The 27,239-nt window shown below is 39.0% G+C and overlaps 1 pseudogene; it reads right to left on the bottom strand.

Annotated features, from left to right (window-relative positions):
• Positions 1–22,204: 22,204 nt before the first annotated feature.
• Positions 22,205–22,750, bottom strand: LOC122738650 (annotated as a pseudogene).
• Between the last annotated feature and the right edge of the window lie 4,489 nt (positions 22,751–27,239).

Raw genomic sequence — 27,239 nt, 5'->3', positions numbered from 1 at the left:
CATAGTTGCCTCTTTTGAGAAGCTTTATATGACTTCGGTGTATAAATGGATGACACCTTGTCAGAAAAGAGCATTTTAGATGATAATTTTCCTTCCTATTGTCTCTCCTTCCCTTCTCTACTATCAAATCAGAACAAAGATATTCTTTAGGTCTTAAAAGAAATCTGATTCAGTTAATTCATATTGAGGTAATTAACACTTAACCTTCCCAGTGGTAATAATTACCCAATGGTAATTAACATCTATTATATTTAGAGTCCTTCATTTGAAAGATGAGGGAACTGAGGCCCAGTGTAGTTAAATAACTAATATGATGTCACACAAATAGGAAATAAGACCTGTATGCCCTAGCACATTTCTTGCACTTTGATTTTCAATATCTTAAACTCTCCCTAGGCTCTAAAAGATCAACTCTCTGAAACTTTAGGTAAGTCTTGCCATTGTATAGTATAGACTTGGGTTCAAATTCTAATTCACCTACTCACAAAGGAAGCCCCCACACTGTATTGAATCCTAAGCTTAGAAATGCAAAAAGGAGGCTTGTTTCCCTGTTCCGAGTCTTGGTAACTTTCCCAATGTCTTCATATCTTAGCTTTTCAACAAAGTCAGGCAAGATCTAGTCACACAGCTAAGAAGTGGTCAGAAGTAGAACTTAATGACAGTTTACCCTGACCCCCAATCTACTGCCCTGAACAACTCATCCATTTTGACCCATGTGTGACCTCCTCCTTTCATTATGAACGTGTATCCCATCACAGAGAATGACATAGAGGTCAAAATGTGAAGCAAGTTCTCTACTTTGGGGCTGAGACCTGCCTGACCAACTCTTTCAGGCTCCCTCTCTCCATGCCACAAATCTGATCTCTCTCATTGCAAGAAATCCATCTTCATTAAAGCTTCAAATATTAAATGACAGACAGGCTAACACTGACATGTCTTTAATTTACCTATGAGCCATCTTACCTCTTCCTTCTGGCAATGTGATCATCAGTTATTGACTTTGGAGGATGCTTGGAAGCACCCCAAGTAACATCTTCCAAACCACTTTCTTGAAATCTGTCATCAGACTCTGAGTTTCATCTGGCTGGTCTTGCTATATAAGGGCCCCTGGTGTGCAGAATCATATAGGACGAGGTAGAGAAGGAAGTTCAGATTCCTGCTGAAACTTCTTGGAGAGATCCAGGTGAGACCCATCAGCCCAGTTCTGCCCTCCCCTGGGGCCCTAGCCTGAGGGCTGCTCACATCCCAAGGGGGTACTTCAGAGACCTCCCTGGCCCAAAGCTCTTCAGACCTCTGCTTGGGGTATCAGGATGAGTATCAGAATGAGGAACTTCTCAAGGATATTTTTTGTGATCCATTTGGTCATCTGCAACCAATCTTAGTGAGGTTCTTTTAAAATCAAACAGGGTTGATGAATTTCAGGGCCAATATACCTTTTTTGGACTTATAAAAAATTGATCAATATTATTGCTTTGTAAGAGATACAGATGCTGCTAACACCTGACTGTGTCACCTTGGTCAAGTTCTTTCCTTTTCTTGAGCCTCAGTTCTTTTTTCTTTAAAATGAGATGATTAGACTAGATCTTCTCTAAGTTCCCAAGGGGTTTGGATATTTGGGTCTAAAATTCCATTAAAATATTCTATGACTTTAGAAATCAGGAATTGGAAGGTTTCTCCATAATAGCTTTCTGTTTGAGATAAAGTATGAAACTTCTAAAGCTCAACTTGACTGGGTGCCGTTGTTTTCAGGATACAGTGTAAGGCTTACAAAGACAACCTAGTGAATGATTTTTACTGGAGCCCCAGAATTTGCTGGTACCTTCAAAAGGGGCTGCAAACAAAATAAAAATCATTGGGCTGTGTTTTGATTTCTAGACATTTGTACTAGACTTTGAGGTATGTACCAAGTGGGTAGCTAAAATGTCAGCGTTGGACCAGGGATTAGCATTATTCTACATGCAGTGACTGGGTGGTAGGGATTCAGGACAGTCCCAGGACTTCTAACTCCCACTTTACACCTAGTGCTCTTTACCCCACACCACTGCATCCTCTCTGACTGTGTATCTCTGAGGCTGACATGACCTCATGGGAACCCCAGGAGAATGAGAGGAGGACTAAAGGAGGCAGGTACTTACAATACTTATGGGGAGTTGCTAGAAATATGTAATCACTGGTTTTAGGGGGAAAATTAAAAATGAATGATATTCTGCATAGCAAATCAAAAGGATTTGGAACTCTATCCCTAAGTATCGGTAGTGGATGAAAATATGGATTCAAGAAAGAATGATAATCATGTTTTCATACATTTTACATAGAGATTGAGGAGAGAAATGGTCCTCAGCTAGAAGTACTGGGAGGGGTTTGGAGGTGGAAGGGCCATTGCATTTCTTCTCTTCTATATTCACCAAAAGCCTTTATCTTTGCCTATGTATGAATGTAACTGACCATGACATTATTTAAAGAATTCTAACAATTTGAAGCATGTATAGAGGGAAAATATCATTTTCAAAATGTGTTTTCATTAAAATATTGTCTAGGGGCAGCTAGGTGGCGCCCTGGAGTCAGGAGTACCTGAGTTCAAATCTAGCATCAGACACTTGACACTTACTAGCTGTGTGACCCTGGGCAAGTCACTTAACCCCAATTGCCTCACTTAAAAAACAACAACAACAACAACAAAAATATTGTCTAAAATATTTGTTTCTTCTTTGAATATTAGACATGAAGACCCTGCTGCTTTTTGGACTTGTGCTCTTGTGTGGCCAGTTCACACTGAGCTTGGCTGAAGATGAAGTCTCTGAGCCTGTAAAGTCACCAGAAAAAACAGGAGAAGAAACAAAAGAAGACTCACGCCTCCCCTCACAGCTCGCTGAGAGTAAGTTCCCATCTTACTTAGGCCTGATCCCTTTCCAGGAGACCCCAGCCCTGAAGTGAAAAGATTTCTGGGACAAAGGGTGGTAATGATATGAGACGTCTCTGACCTTGGGAGGTAATATGGGTGGTAGGTTGGTTGTGAGACCAGGAATGGTGAAACCTTAGATACAGTCCAGGGGGAGAGGAGGGGATGAGAAGGGCCTACTGATTCACATATAACCCCCTCCTCAAACATCATCATCATTACAAACATTTATATAGTGTTTACTATAGTGCTAAGGGCTTCACAATTATTATCTCATTTGATCCTTACAACAAACCTGGGAGGTAGGTGCCAGGATTATCCCCATTTTGCAATTGAAATAACTGAGGCAAACAGAAGTTAAGTGATCTACCCAGGGTCACACAGTTAAGTCTTTCTGACTCTAGGCCCAGGGCTTTTATCTACTATGCTACCAAGCTGTATAAGCATTTCTAGAGTTGGGAAGGCAGAGTAAGATCCTTTCCCTTCCACAGGACCTTCCCTCCCTACCCAGCTGGGAGAACATGGAGCAGTGTGGCCCAGGATTTGGAGTCAGATATAATGTGGTCATTAGGACAGGAAAGCTGCTATTTCTTTTCTGGATGACATAGAACACATCTCTCCCTCTCTTGAGCCTCAGAGTTTTCATTTATAAAAACCTACTGGGGCTGGATGAGAGTGCCACAGAAAGTACTCAGACATTGGATCTTGGGATATTGGGCTTCAAAATAAATCCCAGTACTGCCATTTTCCTCCCTGGGGTACCAGGATCACATAATCTCATCAGGCATAAATTACTCATCTGGAAAATGGCATTCTTGAACTAAATGACCTCCTAGGTCCATTCTAGGGCTAAATTGATGACCCTGTTGCATTGTTGCATTGGATCACCATCAACAGATAGGAAGAGGGAGCTGCTGTCCCATGGCCTGCTTCTGCCACCAAACAATGGAACCTCCCTACCTCAGACGCATCACTACTATTCTTTTGTCCCATTTAAGCTTTAATCTTTATTCTCCCCAGATGCAGATTTGGAGGCCAGACATTCAGGAATGGCTTTCAACTTTCTCTCTCTCTCTCTCTCTCTCTCTCTCTCTCTCTCTCTCTCTCTCTCTCTCTCTCTTTCTCTCTCTTTTTAGTGAGGCAATTGGGGTTAAGTGACTTGCCCAGGGTCACACAGCTAGTAAGTGTTAGGTGTCTGAGGCCGGATTTGAACTCAGGTACTCCTGACTCCAGGACCAGTGCACTATCCACTGCACCACCTAGCTGCCCTTTTTGTTTTTGTTTTTGTTTGTTTGTTTGTTTAGCGTTTTTTTCTCAAGATGAACCATTACTTTCCCCCTGGGACAACAAAAAGAGTCAAGGTGGGAAGATGGGGAGACAATCATAGGCAGAATAATCAGGAGGCTCAGACTACTTTAGACAGTTATCAGTAGTGGAAACAACTTGGAAAGAGACAGCTCACTGAGCTAGGAATCCAGAAGGACCTGAGTTCAAAACCTGCCAAAGACATTTATAAGGGGAGTGATTCCAGAAAAGTCACTGAACCTCCTTCAGGATCATATTCCTTCTCTATAAAATGCAGTTGTATGCATTCCAAGCTCCTTTCCAACTCAAAACCATGATCTTGAGGGATGTCCTTTGTCCTGCACTGGGATTCAGGAATAGGAAAAGGAGAGGTCCCCCACCCTCCAGATGGTAACCCTCTCTGAGGAGAGATTAATCAGATAAACAAATGAGAGGCCTACAAAGTGAGAAACAGAATAGGTAACAGAGAAATAAAAACAAAGAGTGGCAGAAAAGAGAGGAGTCAGCCATTACTTTCACCTGGGTTGGAAAAGGGAAGATTTCACAGAGGAGATAGCCACTGAGTTGGGCCCTGCAAGAAGGGAATGAGATGCTCAAGACCCAAAGAAGTATCAATGAAGAGCAAGCATGGGGTTACAGAAGCCATCCAGCCCTAGGGCCTCATTTGGTGACTAAGGAAATAGCCCCAGAAAGGGGAAGCCATCAAGGTGGCAGATACCCCAAGTGGGGACTGGAATACATTTTCTCTGACCCCCAAACCAATGTTGTTTCCTCTGTGACATATTGCCTCCCGTAACAGTGGAGAGCTATTAGGAAAGGTGGGGTGAAGGCACTAGGCATGGTATGAAGTGGGTAATCCTGGAAAATCAGTGGATTTTTGGATCCCTCTTCCCCTTTTGGGAACATCTCTCTTATCTTTGAAGAATCCAAGTTGCTCAGGGCTTTCCTACTGTTTCGAGGAAACCAACTTCACTGAGTCCTTCACACTTAATGTTACATCCTTCCCAGGGCAGCCATGGGAATTTCTTTTTTTTTCTTTTTTTTTTTTTTTTTGCGGGACTATTGGGGTTAAGTGACTTGCCCAGGGTCACACAGCTAGTAAGTATCAAATATCTGAGGCCAGATTTGAACTCAGGTCCTCCTGAATCCAGGGCTGGTGCTTTATCCACTGTGCCACCTAGCTGCCCCTACCATGGGAATTTCTAAGGGGACAGGCTGGTGCTTCAGCCAAAGGATCAGACTTCAAATGTTTGGGAAAAAGGGAGATAAGATCTAGAAAGAGAGAGGAAACAATCCAGTGGTCCACTTTGCTAAGAGAAACTTGAGGCCCAGGAAGAACTAGTCATCTAGGTAGGACACAGCAAGCAGAACTGGGATTCATTCATATCCTTGGACTTCAAATCCAGAGGTGCTGCCATGACACAAGACTGCCCTCCTTCCTTTGTAACCAAGAGTCAAAGTTGAAATTATTTTCCAGGTTTACAGAATAGTCTGTCAGATATTGTGGATTACCTCAAGAAGATGAACGTGCAAAAAGCCATTGATGACATACCACTTCTTGGAGACCTGATTAAAAAAGTGTTTCGGATTTTTTCGTGAGTCTCTCTTACTGAAGAAATCATGCTCAAATTCATATGTGGGCATAAGGCAATCCCACACAGTGGGACAGGGGATAATACAACTTAAGAAAGGGTTTAAGTGAATGGAGGGGTCTGTCCAAGAGTCTGTCCGTGGGTCAGGGGGGCAAACCACATACAACAGAGAAAGAACGAGGATGCTGCCAATTGCACCTTAAATTGGATTTGCTTAATCATGACTCCATTTCCCATGGTTATCTCAGTCCCTTATATTAGATATAGGGTTATGAGAATGTAAATCAGAATACACACAAATGCCCTGGTTCAAAATCTGTGATTCATTAGGGTGAAAAATCCTCTTTTTCTGTTTTCAAAGACCACTTACCAGTTTAAGAAAAGAGTAACATTTAGGAATGATTTGGTTCGGGATTCAAAATGTATTGGGGGGGGGCAGCTAGATGGTGCAGTTGATAAAGCCCTAGCCCTGGATTCAGAAGGACCTGAGTTCAAATTTGGCCTCAGACATGTGTCACTTACTAGCTGTGTCCCTCTGGGCAAGTCACTTAACCCTCATTGCCCCGCATAAACAAACAAACAACAACAACAAAATGTATTGGGAAAGGGTTGGGTCTATGAAAGTTATCTGTTGTTGACATATTTCTTTCTTTCTCTCTCTCTCTCTCTCTCTCTCTCTCTCTCTCTCTCTCTCTCTCTCCCTCACACACACACACACACACACACACACACACACACACACACACACACACACTGTGGCTTCTCTGTGCAGGTTAAATATTAAAGATGGCCACCTCCTGAAAATTTCCATTCAAGAAAATAAAGACAACCAGAGTCTCTCTGTCAAGGTGCCTTTGTATTTGACTCTGACTGTGACTACGTAAGTGATTCTTTTGAGTCCTGGAGGCTCTTATCCTATGGAATGTGGAATTTTGTAGGGGCTATATCAGCATGGCAGAACCAGATCTCTGTGGTTCAATACTTCCTGAGTAAATCAAATATGATGAAGTTGGCAAAGGAGAAAGGGAAAGAAAATGTAGGGAGGCACACTACCTCACAGAGTTTTTGGAAGGAAAGTGCTCTGTAAATTAAGAATCACCAGGGAAGTATGCACAATTCTTGTGGTTAATATTATTCTTGTAAGCTCATTCTTCTCATCTTTCTTGATGGGGATCAGAGAGAATCGGTTTAATGACAAGATGCAAACCCACTCTTGTTCTTTTAGGATCATTTCAGAGTAAGATAAAAGTGGCTTTGTGTACATGAATAGGAGTATCCTAAATCTTTGTATCTCATTCTCTTCATATTGTGATGCTCATCACTTCTCTGGTCAGCACCCCATTTCTGGTTTGTAAGTGGCTGGAAATGGCCACTTTTTTTTCTTGCCATAACAAGGGGAAGCAACAGAACCTTGGAAGGGTTTTCCTGTGATATTGAACAATTGTCATAACCTCTCTGTTTCCTTGTCTGTAAAATGGGCACAATGATATCTAGTGTGCCAACCAAACAGGTCTCTTGTGAGAACCAAATAAAGGAATAAATGGAAAATTGCTTTGTCAAAGCAGGAAGGTCTGAGTCAGTGTGGGAAATGTCCAGGATCATTACTTTTTTCATTTGTTTGGGTCCCCAGTTTACCTTCCTCTCATTTTGGTTTCCATGATGACATTGGATAAAGAGTGGGGTTTTTTTCTCTACAATCCATATCTTCTTTCTTTAGAGGGATTTTCAAGACTTTTGATGTCACTCTAAATACGAACACGTCCCTTAAAGTCACAACCAAAAAGGATAAAGATGGAAGACCTTATATTGTTGTTTCTGAATGTTCCACAAGTCCTGAAATTCTTAACATCTCAGCCAAGAACACGTGAGTCACCCAAGAGCTCTGGGAGCCCCATGGTAGCATCCAGTTTCTGTGCTTGGTAGATATCCTTATATGTTTCCATTCTTTTGACCCATTGTTCTCAAAGGAGGATGAGGCACTGTCCTTGGTCACAGAAGACCTGGGTTCATGTCTCTAGAGACATTGAATCCCAAGAGGGTTCTTAGTGTAGTTGGGAAAATAGACTTTTTCTATCTCAGTCAGAGAAATATTGTTATAATAAGAGTACCATATAATATGGAGTGGGAAGATTAGGGAAATGAATGATGAGTATGAGGTCTGGGGACTCTGTGTGAATTATGGTATATCTACATAATGAAATGCTATTAAGCTATAAGAAATGATGGATGGGATTGTTTCAGAGTAAACTGGAGAGACTTTTATGAACTGATGCAAAATAAAGTAAATGGAACCAGGAGAATAATCTATAAACTAATAACAACATTGTAAATGCAAACCACTTTGAAAGGCTTAAGAAATGCAATGACAAATCATAATTTCAGGGACATGTGATGAAATATTTCCTTACCTCCTGACAGAGAGATGATGGGTTCTGCATTCTGGACTCTGTCCAGAAGCACCCAACCTCAGATCTTCATTATGTTTTCCTTCCTGAGTTAGTCAGACTTCTCATGGGGACAGGGAAATCATATCTCGTGGCACTTCTTTGGACCCTGCTGAGCTTTTCCCCCTAGGGTTAGAAGCTTCCGGAGGGACGTGATTTACCTGAGACCCTCAGCCAGGTGGCAATACTGTCACTGAGTTACTTCTTTTTTCAGGTGGTTCTTGGAAAAAGAAACGAACCTTATCGTTGGTATTGTGAACAAACTGGTTAAGTTCACAATCAATGATGTAGTAAGTATAAAGATACAGATTTGGTCTATGCTTGGTGTCTGGCTTATGGTGTGGACTTGGGTGAGCCCCTTCCCCTCTTTAAGATGGTGGGAGATTAGGTAAGATCATGTCTAAGATTCCTTACAGTTCTTGCATACGCAATGTGGGCTACTTCTTCTTGAGGTCAGACTGAGACAAACATTCTCACACATAATGGGACCAGGTAGCCTTAATGATGACCTTTCCCCTCTGGCCCTGTTCCCTTGCCTGATGACTTCATGCTCCTCCATCCCTACTGCAGGTCTGCTCTGCACTCAAAATTGGAGTAAAATTGGTACCTGCAACAGTGATAGAACTGGTGCATAGTAAGTATCTATTCTCACCAATCTCTCTCTTATAGCTATAACTGACTGGGTTACCCAGACTAATTTCCATTGTGCAATTGTTAAGCTAGAGGTTTAAGGATTTCATGCCAAGAAGAAATTGTTGCTTTGGCTGCTTATTGCTAATTTTTCTTATAGTTCTAATCTGGCCCCATCCCTGATGGAATGACTGAGAACTGAGGCAAAGAAGCAAGTGGATGACTCCTCTTTAGCCTTCTTAAAATTCCCAGGAAAATCCTGGCTCAGAGCCCCCACCTCTCTTACTGCCAATGGGCACAGTCCATGGTATTCAAAGGTTTCCTGAGCTATGAGAACTAGGTTGTCCTTTGCTCCCAAGTATTCTGCCTTTCCTAAAATTTAATGAGAAACTAACTTAATGAATTAATGACTTCCAATGTCAGTATATAGGAAGGTCTGTCTAACCACCCACTGCTATTTGCTTCTCTTGTGAAACCCAGATCTCTGTCTCATCAGAGTCACTGCACTAGGAAGAGGTTGAACAATGATAGTGTAGACTTCTTCCAGTTCCCTCAGTACTATCCTCTAGAAGATGCCTTTCTCCCCTCTCATTCCCCTTGACTGAATCCCATCTGAGACACATGTCCTTTCTTTTAGATGTGCTAAGTGGGAACATCAATGTGAATGTGTAATTCTCCATTGAATGGACTATAGTCTTTCCATCCCAAAGATGTAAGTCTTGTATTGAAAATTACATATTCTCCTTTGCTTCACTGAATTTGCAAATACGTTTCCTGGGAACACAGAATCTAAGAGTTAGAATCTAGAACCCTTGGCAAGGGAGGGGGGACAGAGAGAGAGAGATGGAGACAGAGAGAAAAAGAGACAGAGAGAGACAGAGAGAGAGAATATATTGACTGAGTGTTTAGTATATCAGGCTCCATATTAAACATTGGATATAAATATAAACCATCTCAAATCCAGCCTCAGACACTTTACACTTACTAGCAAGTCACTTAAGCCTTACTTCCCTGATTTTATATATGTATGTGTATATACATATGTATATGTATGTGTGTGTGTGTGTGTGTATACCATCAACTCAGTACCTACCCTCAATGAACATTATATTGAGATAATACAAAATTTAAAGGAGGACTAGAATGGGGCAGGGGCGGGGGGATATAAGCTTGGTGTAGAGATTTCTGAAACATCAGATGGATACCTAGTTGCTGGCAGGATGAGATACACATTCTCATCCCAGTATCCAAGAACCAAGAATCCTGAATCCTAGAATGTGGAACAAAGAATACTGAACTTATAGAGCTATACAATTACCTCAGAAAAGCACTTAGCCCAGTTTTCATCTGAGGTTAGATTATCATGCTCTACAATAGCTTCAAAAAGGAATAAGATCCTGAGTGATAGGATTTGATTGGTTGGAAAAGAAAGAAATGGAATGTCAAAACTGGTCACAAAGATATCAGGCTTATTTACTGCATTTTCACCTGACACAAGGCTCTCTTGCTCTTGTTTTCCTTCTGCATGAAGCCATTTAAAATCAGAGGACCAATTGCTGGATCTCATGCCTGATGAGAAAAATGCTTTCCCTCTGCTGCCATCTGCCATGGTCTCCTTGCCTAGGCTTTTGGAGCCACTTTCCTTGCATGAAGATTATCTCCAGACAGTGTATTCCTTCCCTTTGGTTTCTCTTACAATAAACATTTCAGCATGAGTGGAGCATTCACTGCTTATTTTCCCTTCTCCAGGTTAAATCCTCTCCAGTTGGGACTAATTGGAGCTGGGCTTATCTATGTTTCTTGTGGAAACTCTCAAGGGAAGGGACTGAGCCCAAGGTTGGGCACTAAAAATGAGCTTAGTGCACCTCCTTGCTTCACTTGGCTCATAAGTTATGGGTAGTGGTCAAGTCAGAGCTATAACTAGGGATTCTGTCTGTCACTTGGGACATTCAGCTTAATGTATATTGGAGTGGGAGGGTGGCGAGAAGAGGGTTGAAGTTGTGTCCACTTCTGTATAAGGAAAAGCAAGACTGGAAGTCCTGGGAATTAAGAAATGTGAGAAACAAGGTGGGAGAGAGTATTCAAAACTATAAAACTACTTGACTGGTGTTGAAGTCTATGAGTAAGGTCCTGTATTTGCTGGGAAAGATGGAGGTTGACATGGAATTTTATAGGGGACAACACCTTAAATCTGGACAAGATTTAGTAAAATCTCAACAAACCAGAAGATGTCCTTTGCTGAGTAGTGATGGTGAAGGGAAGGCAAGAACATGGCAGTGTGGTATAAGAAACTTGTCAAATCCTCCTACTGGCTTCATGGTTCTGGGGATGTGAAACAGTTGAAGGATCAGCCATCTTTGAAGAGGGTACCAAAAGAAAGAGTCCCTTTTTGAAAAAGTTCAGACATCCTGTTCCAAGATGGCTGAATGAGGAGGCAACCCCCAGGAGCTTTCCCAAATTTCACCTCCAAACTGACACAAAACTGCCTCTGAATCATCCCAGGACCAAGGAAGCAGCCTACCAGCCTGGCAGGAAAGGTCTGTCTTACCTGGGTGGGAGGGAAGTGAGGTCTGGGGGCAACAGCAGCAGCAGCTTCTGGGCTCACAGCAAGGGGCCTGAAGCAGGGCTCTGAACCTCGGGCAATCCACCAGTTGAGGCTCCACCCACCTGCAAACAAACAGCTCCCTGGGCAGGTGAGCAGTCTGGGCAGCATAGCAGGGACCCTCACCAGGCACCCCAAAGCTAGAACAGACCATCAGGGAGGCTTTGACCCCACTGATGGCCAATAGCGAAGCCCTACCCAAGACTGGTCAACAGCAAGTATCCACCCCTGTGACCTCCCAACAGAGAGAGAGATTGTTTCCAGGGCAAACCAGAATCAGGGGACTCCAATCCTCAGCAAACTGCCATAAAATTACCCCTCCAAGGCCTGCTGGCAGAGTGACTGATTACTGTAGCAACCCAGTAGTAGGACACACGCACACAGACACACACACTCACATATACACATAGGTAGATTGAAAACAAAATTATTCATCCAGGGCCAGCCACCAGAAAAAAAAAAAACTTTGTTACCTTTAGCAACCCCAAAAAAGCAAGAGGCTAATTCCTGAAGCCCAGTGAAAATCACCAGTAAGACCCAAAGCCTCAGAACAAAAACTTGGGACAGTTTAGGAATAGAGCCCAACTCAAATAAAAACATCAAGGCAAAAAAAGGCACAAAAATGAGCAACAACAACAACCACAACAAAAGCTTGACTATTGACAGTTACTACAGTGATAGGGAAAATCAAGGCATAGACATATATAGGAGGACAATAGTAATAAACTTGCTACAGGAGAAGCTTCAAAGAAAAATGCAAATTGGTCTCAGGCTCACAAATAATTCTTAGAAGAGCTTAAAAAAGGATTTTAAAAAGCAAATTAGAGAAGTAGAAGAAAATTTGGGAAAAGAAATAAAAGTAATGCAAGAGAACCATGGAAAAGAAATACAAAAATTTACCAAGGAAAATAGCTCCCTAAAAAAACAGATTTAGGCAAATGGAAAAGGAAGTACATAATATAACTGAAGAAAAAATTCTCTAAAAATTAGAATTGAACAAATGGAAACTAATGACTCTATGAGACACCAAGATACAATAAAACAAAATCAAAAATGTAAAAAAAAGAAGAAAATAGAAGAAAATGTGAAATTTCTCATTGGAAAAATGACTGACCTAGAAAGAGTTCCAAGAGAGATAACATAAAAATTATTGGACTACCTGAAAGCCATGACCAAAAAAAAAATTCCTAGACAATATCTTTCAAGAAATTATCAAAGAAAACTGCCCTGAAGTATTAGAACCAGAGGGCAAAATAGAAATGGAAAGAATCCACTGATCACCACCTGAAAGAGATCCCAAAATGAAAACTCCCCAGAACATCATAGCCAAATTTCAAGGCTCACAGATCAAGGAAAAAGTATTGCAAGCAGCCAAAAAGAAACAATTCAAATACCATGGACCTACAATCAGAATTACCTCAGGATTTCACTGCTTCCACATTAAGGAATCACAGGGCTTGGAATATAATATACCAGAAGGCAAAGGAATTAGGTTTACAACCAAGAGTCACCTACCCAGCAAAATTGAATATATTCTTTCTTGGGGGAAATAGACTTTAATAAAATAGTATGGGGGCTAGATTGGAATGGGTTAACACAATATAGCATGATTACTGTACCTGAGCAATGACCTTGGGGTTGCCAACTGGAAGACTAGCAATGTGACTCCAAGGCTGTAGCCAGGATACATAAAGTAACAAACTTATAAATCAGATAGAATGCACTGAACAATGTGTTTTGGTTAAAACTAGCCATCCCCTGTAAAGAATATTTTGTTTCTGTATTCATCATAGTGAAAGTTCTAATGTTACATTGTTTGAGTTTGTTCCACTGGATGGACACACTGACCAGCTGCATTTTATCTCTCTGTATATATACTGAGCACTCTGTGATTAAACTTTGTCTCTCATGGATGACTGGAGACCCCTATTCTTCTCATTTGCAACTCCAGCAATAGAGGACTTTCAAGTATTTCTGATTAAAAGGCCAGAGTTGAATGAAAAAATTGACCTCCAAATACAAGACTCAAGAGAAATGTAAAAAGGTAAAAAAGGAACAGGAAAAACTGGAAAAAAATTAAAAATGTTAAACTGTTTATATTTCTACATGATGTGATATTTAAAATCTATATTGTGTGATCACCTTAAATTAGAAGCTTCAGCACCAGTCTTTGGGCATTAAACATTTATTAAAGCATACAGGTATTAACATGGAGTTCAGAAAGTTAAGAAAAGGTCTATCTAGCCTAGAGTTCCAGCCTGGTTGGGTTCTTCCTCAAGACCTCCTCCAGGAGCCTGTTTTAATCAGGAACTCTCCAGCAAGCTGATTGTGGAAGCTTTTTATAGGTCTGGAACAGAGGCAGTCCTTACACATTACTTCAAGCTGATTGGTTGGTGTCATCCAAATCCATTGATTTTGAAGGTGTTCTCAAGTTGAGTTCACAGTCTAGCTTCTGAGAACAATACCTTCTTAAGGGATAGCCAGGTGTGATTACAATCCAATTAACTTAAAGTAGGGTAATCAGTGGTCAATCACTCTCACTTGATTCAATCAGTCTAGATTAATCTCCAGGTGGGTCTTTGAGTATCTGCAAAATCCCATTATTTCATCACAATGATAAGATAATATTTGTAAGTCTTAACAACTTTATTATAAGAACAATTATTAGCACAATTAGGAGTATGTATATAGATATAGAGAGAGACAGACAGAGACAGAGACAGAGAGAGGATGTGGTCATAAGGTGATATTGAAAGGATGATAATATTTGTAAGTTTTAATAATTTTATTATAACAATAATTGGAATATATGTAGACAGAGGGTGTGGTTATAAGGTGACAGTGATTTAATGATACCCCAGAAAACAAAATAAGGGATAAAAAGAAATTGCATGGAAGGAGGGGAAATTGAATGGGGTGAATTGTCCCACACATACAAAAAAAAAAGAGGCAGAAAAGAAATATCATAATGGAGGGGAAGATGGGGGGCAGGGATGGACAAAGATTAAATCTTAACTCTCATAAAAGTTGCCTCAACAAGGGAATAACAAACACACTCAGTTGGATGCAGAAATCTATCTTACCCTATAAGGAAGTTTTAAAAGGGGATAATAGAAGAGGGAGGGAGAACTGATACAAGGGAAGGTATATTGGGGAAGGCTGTGATCATAAGTAAAATGCTTGTGAGAAAGGGAAGGGTGGAGGGTAAGAGTGGGGGAATAAACAGGTGAAAATAGCATGGAGAGAAATAAACAGTTAATTATCATAACTATAAATGTGAATGGGATGAACTCATCCATTAAATGGATATTTAGTCATTCTAAAACAAGATTAAAAACCAGAATCCTACAATATGTTGTTTACAATAAATATATCTGAAGCAGAGATACACACAGAGTAAAGGTAAAAAAGGTTGGAGCAGAATATACCATGCTTCAGCTGAAGTAAAAAAAGCAAAGGCAGCAATCCTTATCTTGGACAAAGCAAAAGCAAAAATAGATCTAATTAAAATAGATAAGGAAAGAAACTACATCTTGTTAAAAGGTATTATAGATAGTGAAGTAATATCAATATTAAATATGTATGCGCCAAGTGGTATAACATCCAAATTCTTAGAGAACTGAAATGAGTTACAAGAAGAAATAGACAGCAAAATTATACTAGTGGGGGATCTGAACCTTCCCCTCTTAGAATTAAATAAATCTAACTACAAAATAAATAAGAAAGAAGTTAAAGAGGTAAACAGAATTTTAAGAAATTTAGATATGATAGACCTCTGGAGAAAACTGAATGGTGATGGAAAGGAATATACCTTTTTCTCAGCAGTGCATGGCACATACACAGAAATTGACCATGAATTAAGGCATAAAAACCTCACAATCAAATGCAGAAAGGCAGAAATAGTAAATACATACTTTTCAGATCATGATGCAATAAAAATTACATGGAAAAAAAGAGCCATGAAAGATAGGCTGAAAATTAATTGGAAACTAAATAACCTCATCATAAAGAATGAGTGGATCAAACAACAAATCATAGAAATAATAACTTTATCCAAGAGAATGATGAGACAACAAATCAAAACCTATGGGATGCAGCCAAAGCAGTTCTTAGGGGAAACTTTATATCTTAAAATGTTTACATGAATAAAATATAAAAAGAGGAGATAAATTAATTGGGCATAAAATTTAAAAAACTAGAAAAAGAAAAATTAAAAATCGCAAAATAAATATGAAATCAGAAATTCTGAAAATCCAAGGAGAGATTAATAAAATTGAAAGCAAGAAGCTATAGAATTAATAAAGAAAGCTAAGAACTGGTTTTATTTTTAAAAATTAATAAAATAGACAAACCATTGGTTAATTTGATTTAAAAAAAGAAAGAAGAAAACCAACTTGCCCGTATTAAAAATGAAAGGGATGAATTCACCACCAATGAAGTGGAAATAAAAGAAATAATTAAGAGCTATTTTGCTCCTGTATGCCAATAAATTTTACAATCTAAATGGAATGAATGAATGAATATTTACAAAAATGTAGACAGTCCAGATTAACAGAAGAGGAAATAAAATCCATAAATAAGGCCATTTTAGAAAAATAAATTAAACAAGTCATCAATGAAGTCCCTAAGAAAAAATCTCTAGGGCCAGATGGGTTTATAAGTGAATTCTACCAGACATTTAAAGAACAATTAATTCTAATACTATACAAATTATTTGGAAAAATAGTTGAAGAAGGAAATTTACCAAATTCCTTTCATCACATAAATATGGTGTTGCTACCTAAACCATACAGAGCCAAAACAGAGAAAGAAAATTATGGAGCAATTTCCCTAATGAATATTGATGCAAAAACCTTAAGTAAAATATTAGCAAGGAGATTACAGCAATTCATCACCAGGATAATACAGTATGACCAGGTGAGATTCATACCAGAAATGCAGGGCTGGTTCAACATTAGGAAAATTATCAATATAATCAGCCACATCAATAACAAAACTGATCAAAATCATATGATTATCTCAATAGATGCAGAAAAGTTTTTTTGACAAAACACAGCATTCATTCCTATTAAAAACCCTAGAGAACATGGTAATAAATGGGGATTTCCTTAAAATAATAAGTAGTGTCTACCTAAAGCTATCAGGAAACATATGTAATGGGATTAAGTTAGAAGCATTACCAGTAAGAATCAGGGATGAAACAAGGATGTCCATTTTCACCTCTATTATTTAATATTGTACTAGAAATGTTAGCTTTGGCAATAAGAGAAGAAAAAGGAATTAAAGAAATTAGAATAGGCAAGGAGGAAACAAAACTATTACTCTTTGCAGATGATATGATAGTATACTTAGAGAATCCTTAAGAAATAAATAAAAAACTACTTGAAATAATTAACAACTTTGGCAAAGTAGCAGGATATAAAATAAATCCACATAAATCATCAGCAATTTCTATACATGACCAACAAAGTTCAGCATCAAAGGATAGAAAGAGAAATTCCATTTAAAGTAATGGTAGACAATGTAAAATACTTGGTATTAAGTTTAGGGGACACTTTTTTGCGTTATTATGAGTATGCATTAAAAAGGTTGAATATATATTTCTCAGTGGATAGAGCTCTGGGTCTAGAACCAGGAAGACTTGAGTTCAAATTCAGCCTCAAACACTCAATACCAGTGTGACAAGGAAAAAGTCACATAATCTCTATTTGCCTTAATTTCCTCATCTATAAAATAGGAAAATTACCTCTCATGGTTGTTGTGAGGATCAAGTGAGATAATAATTGTAAAGTTCGTATCATGGTAGGTAACACATAGTAAGTGCTACACAAACGCAGTCTATGGTATACACACACAAACCCACACAAATGGCAATATGGGCATTATTTGTGTGTGATTATGCATAATTTAAAAATGTTTGGTTTCCTTATTTTTTAAGGGATTAAGAAAGAGACAAGGTATTTTTTTGTTAATTGAATAAAACATTAAAAAAAAATTTAAGGGGGCAGCTAAGTAGTGCAGCGGATAAAGCACCAGCTCTGGATTCAGGAGGACCTGAGTACAAATCTGGCCTCAGACACTTGACACTTACTACCTGTGTGACCCTGCACAAGTCAATTAACCCTCATTGCCCTGCAAAAAAAAGAAAAATTAAGGCGCAGAGAGGTGGTGCAGTGGATAAAGCACTAGCCCTGGATTCAGGAGGGCCTAAGTTCAAATCTGGCCTCAGACAATTGATACTTACTAGCTGTGTGACCCTGGGCAAGTCACTTAACCCTCATTGCCCTGAAAAAAACATAATTGAAATTACTTGATTTCACTTAAAAATGGTTTGATCAATAAAACAGAATATAGCATATAGAAGGAAATGGACACAATAGTATAGTGCTCAATAACCCCCAAATCATTCTTCTGATATTAGAACTCACTATTTGAAAATAAATGCTGGGAGCACTGGAAAGCAGCTGAGGAGAAATTAGGATTAGATCAACATCTTATCCTATAAGGTAAGGTCAGAAGGAGGGAGCTGCTGTGCTGATACAGGAGTCAAGCCCAACCCCACAGTCACCCTGACACAGATCCAGTCCCAGGAAGGCCTCACCAGAGAAACAGACCCCCAGAGCCTCTGAATCAGCTGAATTGCCAGTGTTGTCTGGAACTAAGCTCACAGTCTAGTGACTGGGCTGAGCCCTGGGCAGTGGGGAGACTACAGGGGCCTATGCTGGTGCTAAGGCAGAACTTGGATTTTTCACTCTTGCTGAGAACCAGGAGGTAGGCTTGAGTAGTAGTGGCACAGGTGGGGGAGAGGCACAGGCTCGTTGGAGCTAACAACCACAACACACAAAGCTGGTTGATTGGCAAGTTGGTCTGGGGTCATCTAGGACCAGGAAACAGGCCTAGGAAGAACCTGATTCTCCTTAAATCATACCACCTGGGACTTCTCAAGTTTGGGATACTGCAGCCTGGAAACAGTGCCCCACTTTAAGGAGCTAAAAGTCAAGTAAAAGAAAGGCAAGATGAGCCAACAGAGAAAGGTTAGGACCATAGAAAGTTTCTTCAGTAACAAGGAAGACCAAGGGGCACCCTCAGAGGAAGATGTCAGCATCAGGGCCCCTATATCTAAAGCTTCCAAGAAAAATATGAATTGGTCTCAGGCCATAGAGGTGCTCAAAAAGGACTTTGAGAGAGGTAGATGAAAAAATGGAAAGAGAAATGAGGGTGATGCAGGAAAGACATGAGAAAAAAGTCAACAGCTTAAAAAGTCAAATTGGCCAAATGGAAAAGGAGGTACAAAAGCTCTCTGATGAAAATAATTTCCTAAGAATTAGGATTGAACAAATGGAAACCAGAAAGCGTCATCCAATTGTTAACATGTTTCGAAGTTTATCATTAGAAGATTTGTTGTTTTTGTGATAGGTTTGTTTTGTTTGTTTTTTTAACTTAATGTCAGAAATGAAATGTAATGAGATGTATACTAATCTAGTAGATATTTTTAATTGTGGGCAATGGTTTTCAACTTGTTGGGATTTCTTTCTATTTTATTTTCTTCTGGTTCCCTAAATACTCAGAGCCATACTATTTTGGAGATAGAATGTCTAATAGGAAAACAATCATCTTGAATAAGCTAAAGGGAGAAGAAAAAGAAAACTGAAATTACTTAGTTTAATCTTGGTGCCTTTTGATAAAAATATATGATAATAGCAGCGAGTGGCAGCATGAAAGGTTGAATTAAATATTTTATTTAGGCACTTAAATGAATATATATATATATATATACACATTATGTAATCTGAATTTATTATGTATGTATTTGTACATATGTGTATGTGTATGTGTACATATGAAATCTGAAATGAGATGCTAACAAAGTTACCATTCCAGAAGAATGGCAGAAAAGGAAAGGTGGGGAATGAAATAGAGGATTTTTTTTAAACAAAGTTGAAACAAAATAAGTTGCCATTTCATTTCAGAGTACCCAAATGGAAGACTCTTTCTCTTTATTATTTTTGCAGTTATTGTGTTGCACAATTCCTGTGGTACTGGCATTGTAATGAAGAGTGTATGTTGGATACATCCAGTATGTTTACATAGACAGAATGTACACATTAGTTGAAATCCAGCATGAAAGATGCAGGTTAAAAACAAAATATTATATAGAATTGTACTTCTTAGCAGATAACAATTTGTTGTGATGAGTTTAATTAGTTGACAGTAATCTTTATCCTGTGATATAGCCTTTTAGTTTGATTATTGATGGAATTCCCTTTTTGGAGGGAGGATGCAACATTTGTGGGAAAAGATTCAAATATCCTGATTTTTGTTTCAATATAGTGTAAACTATAGATATTAAACTATTTTTATATTTTTATGAGAAAGTAGTGTAGAGTTAATTTTAAATAAAATGTGCTTCTTTTTAAATGTTGAAAAATAAGTATCTTGTCAGTCTTAAGGAGTCTGTAATTATTTGTGTGTTTTACAGAATCACTTGGAAAGATTGTAAATAAATTACTAGAACATTATTTGAAAGACTCATGTTAAAGAATGTACCAGTTAACAGGGAAACAACAAATTATCAAACAAGCACAAAAAAAAGAATATCAAGGGAATTAATGAAAAAAATGCAAAGGAAGGTGGCCTAGTTGTACCAGATTTAGAACTATATTATAAAGCAGCAATCATCAAAACTATGTGGTGCTGGTTAAGAAATAGAGAGGAGGATCAGTGGAATAAGATAGGCACACAAAAATTAGTGTAGCCATTTCCTGTTTGATAAACCCAAAGACTCTAGCCTTCAGGATAAGAATTAACTTCTGGGGAAACTGGAAAATAGTACGGGGGAAACTAGGCAAAGACCAGCATCTTACACTGTACACTAAAGTCAAGTCAAAATGGATATAAGATCTAGACATAAAGGTTGATACCATAGGTAAATTAGAAAAGGAAGGAATAGTTTACTCGTCAGAACTGTGGAGAGGTGAAAAGTTATGACCAAAAATGAGATAGAGAACATTATGAAGTGCAGAGTGGATAATTTTGACTACAGTAAGTTAAAAAGGTTTTGCACAAACAAAACCAATGCCAACAAGATTAGAAGGAAATAAAAAAGCGGGGAAACAATTTTTACAGACAATGTTTCAGATAAAGGCCTCATATCCAAAATATATAGAGAACTGAATCAAATATACAAGAATACAAGTCATTCCCCAATTGAGAAATGGTCAAAGGATATGAACAGGCAGTTTTCAGATGATGAAATTAAAACTATCTACAGCCATATGAAAAAATGTTCTCAATCACTAATGATTAGAGAAATGCAAATTAAAACTACTCTGAGGTGCCACCTCACACCTATCCAATTGGCTAATATGACAAAAATGAAAAATGATAAATGTTGGAGAAGCTGTGGGAAAATTGGAATATTAATGCACTGTTGGTGGAGCTGTGAATTGATCCAATCATTCTGGAAAGCAATTTGAAACCATGCCCAAAAGGCTTTAAAATTTTACATACCCTTTGACCCAGCAATACCACTACTAGGTCTGTATCCCAAAGAGATCATGGAAAAGGTAAAAGGACCCATATGTACAAAAAATAATTATAGCTGCCCTCTTTGTGGTAGCAAAGAATTGGAAGTCGAGGGAATGCCCATCAATTGGGGAATGGCTGAACAAGTTGTAGTATATGAATGTAATGGAATACTATTGTGCTGTAAGAAATGATAAGCGGGATGGATTTCAGAAACACCTGGAAAGACTTACATGTATTGGTGCTGAGTGAAATGAGTAGAACCAAGAAAATATTGTATCAACAACATTCTGTGATGATCAGCTGTGATGGACTTGGTTCTTCTCAGCAATGCAATGATCCAAGACAGTGCCAAAAGATTTATGGTGGAAAATGCTCTCCACATTCAGAAAAAGAACTGTGGAGTTTGAATGCAGACGAAAGCATACTATTTTCACTTTTGTTGTTGCTTTTATGTTATTGTTGTTGTTAATTTTTTGTTGTTTTTTTTTCCTTTTATTTTGATTAATGTGGAAATATGTCTAACATGATTGTAATGTATAACCTATATCGATTTGTTTACTGGCTTTGAGAGTGGGCAGGGAAAGAATGGGGAGAGAGAAATTTGGACCTCAAAAATATCTTTACATGTAATTGAGAAAAATTAAAATAAATAATTTTTTAAAAAATTATGAAAAAACTTTTAAATTTTATATAATCAAAATGATCCATTTTACATTTTGTTTTACTCTCTTTATCTTCTTTGGTCCTAAATTCTTTCTCTGCCCATAAATCTGATAGATAAATGATAAGAAGTCATTTTCCTCTGTGAGCTTTTGTACCTCGTTTTCATTTGGTCAATTTTTAAAAGTTTTATTTTATTCATTACTTTTTTGTGCCTCTTTTACCAAACTGTTGTCTTTTCAGAATTTTCTTCCTTTTTCCCATTTTAACCTAATTTTCTACTACCACTTATTTAATTCTGAAAGTCATTTTTTAACCTCTTCCAGGAATTATTGTTAGGATTGTATTTAATTCACACTTTTTTCTTTTTCTTTTTTTCTTCTTTTTTCCCATCAGTACCAAGTCACTTTATTGGGATGTAAATGGTGGTAGTTTTTTGGTACAGATTATGAAAAGGTCAGATAACCAAAATACGCATGCACTGAAAGACAGGAGGAACGGCACCCACAGATCCCAGGAGTGGGGGAAGCTAGCCAGGTGTGGCTTAGCTCTTGTTGTCACTGTCTCCAAGGGTCTGCTTGTCAAAAAGATATTCCACCATGCCAGAATCAGGGCCCCCATTTTGCAGAGGTTGGTTATGTGATCACCCAGTTGTGTGATGGACTTTGCCTGTTCATCCAGGTAGTGGGTTTCAATGAAATCACATAAATGGGTGTCTTTTTTGTAGGTTGCCAGCTTGTGCAGTTCCAGTAATGACTGATTGACATTGTTTTCCAAGTGCAGAGCACGCTACATTGCATTCAGGCCATTCTCCCAGTCATCACAATCTGGTTTCTTAATGTCTTGCAGGAAGATGCAGCCACCATGTTGGTTCTGCAGTTTCATCAGCTTCTCAGGTACTCCCACTCCTCATGGGACTGGTGTAGGAAATACTTGGCAAAGTTCTTCAGGAGCCATCTTGGTCAAAGTAGTAAGACATAGACAGGTAGACATAGGAGGCGTAGAGCTCCAGATTGATCTGCTGGTTGATGGTGGCCTCCGAGTCCTGGTGGTAGTTCTGTAGCACCTGAGAGGGAGATGAGGTCATCATGGTGGTGAAATGGCGGAGGCAGCTTAGACAAGGAGGAGACAGAGGGAGGAGGTGGATGTGCAGTGGCTGCGGCTGAGGCTGGGGTGGCATCGATGGCAGGGGGCATGGCTGAGGTGGACGGCTGCTGCTCAAATGGTAGGACAGAGAAATGTTGGTTAGTGGAGGTTAAGGTGGAGAGGTGGCTAAGGGCGGCTCCAGCTGGGAATTGAGCAGCAGGTTCCATTCAAGCACTGTTGAAGCAGGAAACCTCAGTGATGCCCTTCCCTGCACTTCTGGCCCACACTTTTTTTCTTTGAAGTTTTGCTTGTACTTGTTTTGATTTACTTGTCTTCTTCTGAGTTTGTATTTGATTTCCCATCACCTTTTAGCTTTCTGTGGTCAGTTTCTTTTTTGTTTGTTCATTTTGTATGTTTGCTCATTTTCCATTCTATTTCTTGAGTTAGAACTTTATGTTAATATTAGGCTGTGTTCCTAGGATGGGTGTGGGGTGTGGGAGAAGGGGTATTATCTAAAGCTCAAGGTTTTTTCTCCACTGATATTTTCAGAGCTAGTTCTAAGGGTTTGGAAGTTTTCAGTGCTTACAAAGTGGTGTGATCTGGAGAGAGGTGTGGTTACTCATATCTTGGTCTGTACACTGGTCCTTACTCAGGAAGGTCCCTTGATCCCTTGGAAGTGTGATCATTATTGCTCCTCTATGCCCCTCATACCTTGGGACTGGAAGTGATACCTCCCCTAAGGGATTCTATTCCCCCTTGACAAAAGTGTTCCTCTCTACCCTTGAACAATGATCCAGAAGTAGGGATTGGCAATGGAGTTGCCAGATAGCATCTGGTCCACATCCAGTGCTAGAGCAGGAGTATTCCATAATTTCTTTCTGACCAGTTGCCAGATCCTTTCAACATCTCTAGTTGAGAGCTCCTTAAGGTGCTGCTGCTTCTGCTGTGATGACCTAGTCCCACAAGTGATGTTTCACTGGTGGCTTAGATCCAGCCTCCTCCCCATGTCACTAAACTCTATTTCCAATCTCCTATGTTGTCTTGGGCTAGAAGAATGTCTCACTCTAACCTTTTGTTGATTCTGCTGTTCCAGAATTCAATTTGAGGTATTATTTTAAATATGTTTGGAGAGGAATGTTAGGAGAGCTCAGTTGATGCCTTTCTCTACTCTGCCGTCTTGGTTTTCACACTGGAAGTTTGCTCATTTGCTTCTGTAAATTATCTACCTAATCTATTCCAATGATTATCAGATTCTTTATGTTTTAACCAGTGCCAAATTATTTTAATGATTACTGCTTTGTAGTATAATTTGAGATCTTGTAGGACTAGATCCTTTTCCTTTTAACTTTTTAAATTAATTCTTTTGATATTCTTGAACTTTTCCCCCTCCAGATGAATTTGAAAATTATTTTTCTAGCTCTATAAAGTAAAACTTTGGTAGTCTAATTTGTATGGTAATAAAAAAATAAATTAATTGAGGTATCATTGTCATTTTTGTTGTTAGCTGTCTATCCAAAGACAAATATTATTTCTCTAGTTAAGTTTTCAGTTCTTCTAAGGTGATAAGATCTAGGGAGAGGTGTGTTTATTCCTCTCCTGTACTGTACACTGGTCTGTGAGCAACCATAAGTACTCTTTGTTATTGGATTACAGGACACATGAAGGAGGGGAAGATATATGAAGATAAGGAGAGGAAGGAAGAGCATAGGTTATGAAGAGCTTTGAATGCCAAATTTTATACTTGATCCTGGAAAGTATAGGGAGCCACTAGTGTTTCTTGGATAGGAGAATGATATGATAAGACCTGTGCTTTACTAAGTAACATTGACCTTTTTGTTGTTAATCACACAGGACAGACTCTCCATCTCCTACCTCTAGGCATTTTCACTGATTGCTTCACATGTCTACAGCTCTTTCCTTCCTCACCTTTATATCTTGGTTTCTCTGGCTTCCTTAAATCAAAGCTAAAGTCTCACCTTTTGCAAAAAACCTTTCCCAGTCTTCCCTAATTCTAGTGTCTTTCCTTTGAGACTACACCCTCCCCCACCTCGGCCCACCCCATTCAATAGGTATATATCTTGTTTTGACATAATTCTCTGTGTGCTATCTCTGTTATTAAAGCTATACAAAGCTAAATGGGCTACCTCCAAGGGGTGATGGGTTCTCCTTCCTTGAAAGTCTTAAAATAGAGGTTGGATGATCACTTGTCAGTTATATTAAAATGGAGATTAATTAATTTGTTATGCTTTGGGCTGCTGAGGTGTTGTTGTTGTTTTTTTGTTGGTTTTGTTTTTTTTGTTTTGTTTTTTGTTTTTTGGAGTTTTTTGCTCTCAACTTCTATGGTTCTGTGATTCACATCACAAGTCCACTATTTCTGGTTGCAGGAAGCCCAGGGACAATAGAGGTCCCTCAATTCAGCCCTCTTTGTCAGAGAAAGCTTCAAGTGTTGAGTGACATGCTGAAATTTCCTCCCACCTTGTTTGTCTCTCCTTTGACTTTCCTGTCCTCCCCTGGCACAGCAATCAGCAACTATTGACTTTGGAGGATTCTAGGAGAATACAATATTCTATACCATTTTCTTGAAATCCATCATCAGATTCTGAGTTTCCTGCTTCCTCTGGTTGTTCTTACTATATAAGGGCCCCTCCTATGGAGAAGTTGACAGGAGGAAGTAGAGGAGAGCTTGGATTCCTGCTGAGACTCCTCAGAGAGATCCAGGTGAGATTGAGCAGGCCAGCCCTACCCTCCTTGGTAGAGTTATCCTTGCGGTTCCAGGTGCTGAGGCAAAAAGCTTCTTTGTTGTTTAAATCCCTGGAAGGCCCTTTTAAGACCTCCCTCCCCCACATCCTTGCTGACCTCTGTTCCTAGGTTGGAATATTAGGCTGAATCAGGAATATCTCCTAAAGGATTTTTCTTTTGATCTATGACCAATCTTAGTAAGGTTATTTTAAAAACAAACAGTTATGACTATTGCAGAAATATGTTTAATGTGATTGTACATATATAAACTCTATCAGATTGCTTTCTGTCTTGGGGAAGGGGGAGGGAAAGGAGGGTGGGAGAGAAATTTGGATCTCAAAATCCTATGAAAACAGATGTTGAGAACTATCTTTACATGTAACTGGAAAATAAAATACTTTTATGATAAAACAAAACAGGGTTTTTAAGTTTCTAAGGAAATCTGCATCTGCTTTCACTGTATATTTGTAAGCTCTTTGAGGGCAGGTACTGTTTTTGGACTCTTTTTTTATCCCCATCTCTTAACACAGTGCCTTGCTCATGCTAAGTATTTAATAAGTGCTTGTTGATTGATGAATTGACTTGTTCTGCCGAGCGATATTAGTGCTTTATAAATTACACAGAGTCATCCAAGTCAAGTCTCTTCCTCTCTCTGATCCTCAATTTCTTTCTTGTAAAATGAGGAGATTCTACTAGAACTAGTCAGAGTTTAAGGTTTCTTTCATTTTTAACATTCTGTTCTCATCTCATTCTCAGTTCAGTAATGGCTCTGTTAAAGGAAAGGTATTTGGAGAAAATGAAGAGTTTTATGCTAGAGATAAACTATGAAACTGTTACATTTAGAATTCATTCAGTAAGGTTGCTTCCAGTGAAAACTGAAGTGTATACCAGATGGAACTGTCCCTATTCAGGGCTACTCAACCAACTGTTTTAAAAAAGGTTCAAATTCTCACTGGGTATGTATATCAGAAAAACCTTGGTAGCAGAACCAAAAGCTTTATGCTGTGATGTCTTGAATAAAACTTTGGAGTAGGAGAGTCTATACCTGAAAATCTAGAATATCAAAGCTAGAAGTGGTATTGCAACTATAGAATATGCAGCTAGTTTCTGACTGAACTGGGGCTAGAAGGCTGGGTTCCAGTCAGTCTGATGCTCTTTCCCTCAAACCATAGTGTTTTTCCATTGCAGCTAGGGAAGGTCCAAAAGAGACAGACACATAAAACCCTTGAAGGCAACCAGAGGAAGCACGTATGGTTTTTTTTTTTGTTTTTTGTTTTTGAAGGGCAATGGGGATTAAGTGACTTGCCCAGGGTCACACAGCTAGTAAGTGTCAAGTGTCTGAGGCCAGATTTGAACTCAGGTACTCCTGAATCCAGGGCCGGTGCTTTATCCACTGCACCACCTAGCTGCCCCCATGTATGGTTTTAGCATAAAGGAAGGGGAAGGGTAACTTGCCCAGCTCTGAAGAGACATGTGAAATTCCGGCCTGGAAGATTTGTGGGGGGATTAGGTCTGTGAGTTCATTGATAAAGGGTGAGGTGCAGGATAGTACCAAGAGGTTAAATGACTTGCTTAGGGTTTGTACAACCAGAATGTGAACTCGGGTTTTCCTGACTTCCAGTTTGGCTTGCAGCTACACCATGCTGCATCTCAGAGGATTTAAACAAGTTGGAAAAGAAAGAAAAGAATAAAGAAAGGAATGAAGGGAGGAAAGGAGGGAGAGAAGAAGGAAATTATTAAGTGCCAGGGATTGC

Source organism: Dromiciops gliroides, chromosome 2 (assembly GCF_019393635.1).
Source record: "Dromiciops gliroides isolate mDroGli1 chromosome 2, mDroGli1.pri, whole genome shotgun sequence".
In the NCBI taxonomy this organism is placed as follows: domain Eukaryota; kingdom Metazoa; phylum Chordata; class Mammalia; order Microbiotheria; family Microbiotheriidae; genus Dromiciops; species Dromiciops gliroides.
This window is presented reverse-complemented; position numbering and strand designations above follow the sequence as displayed.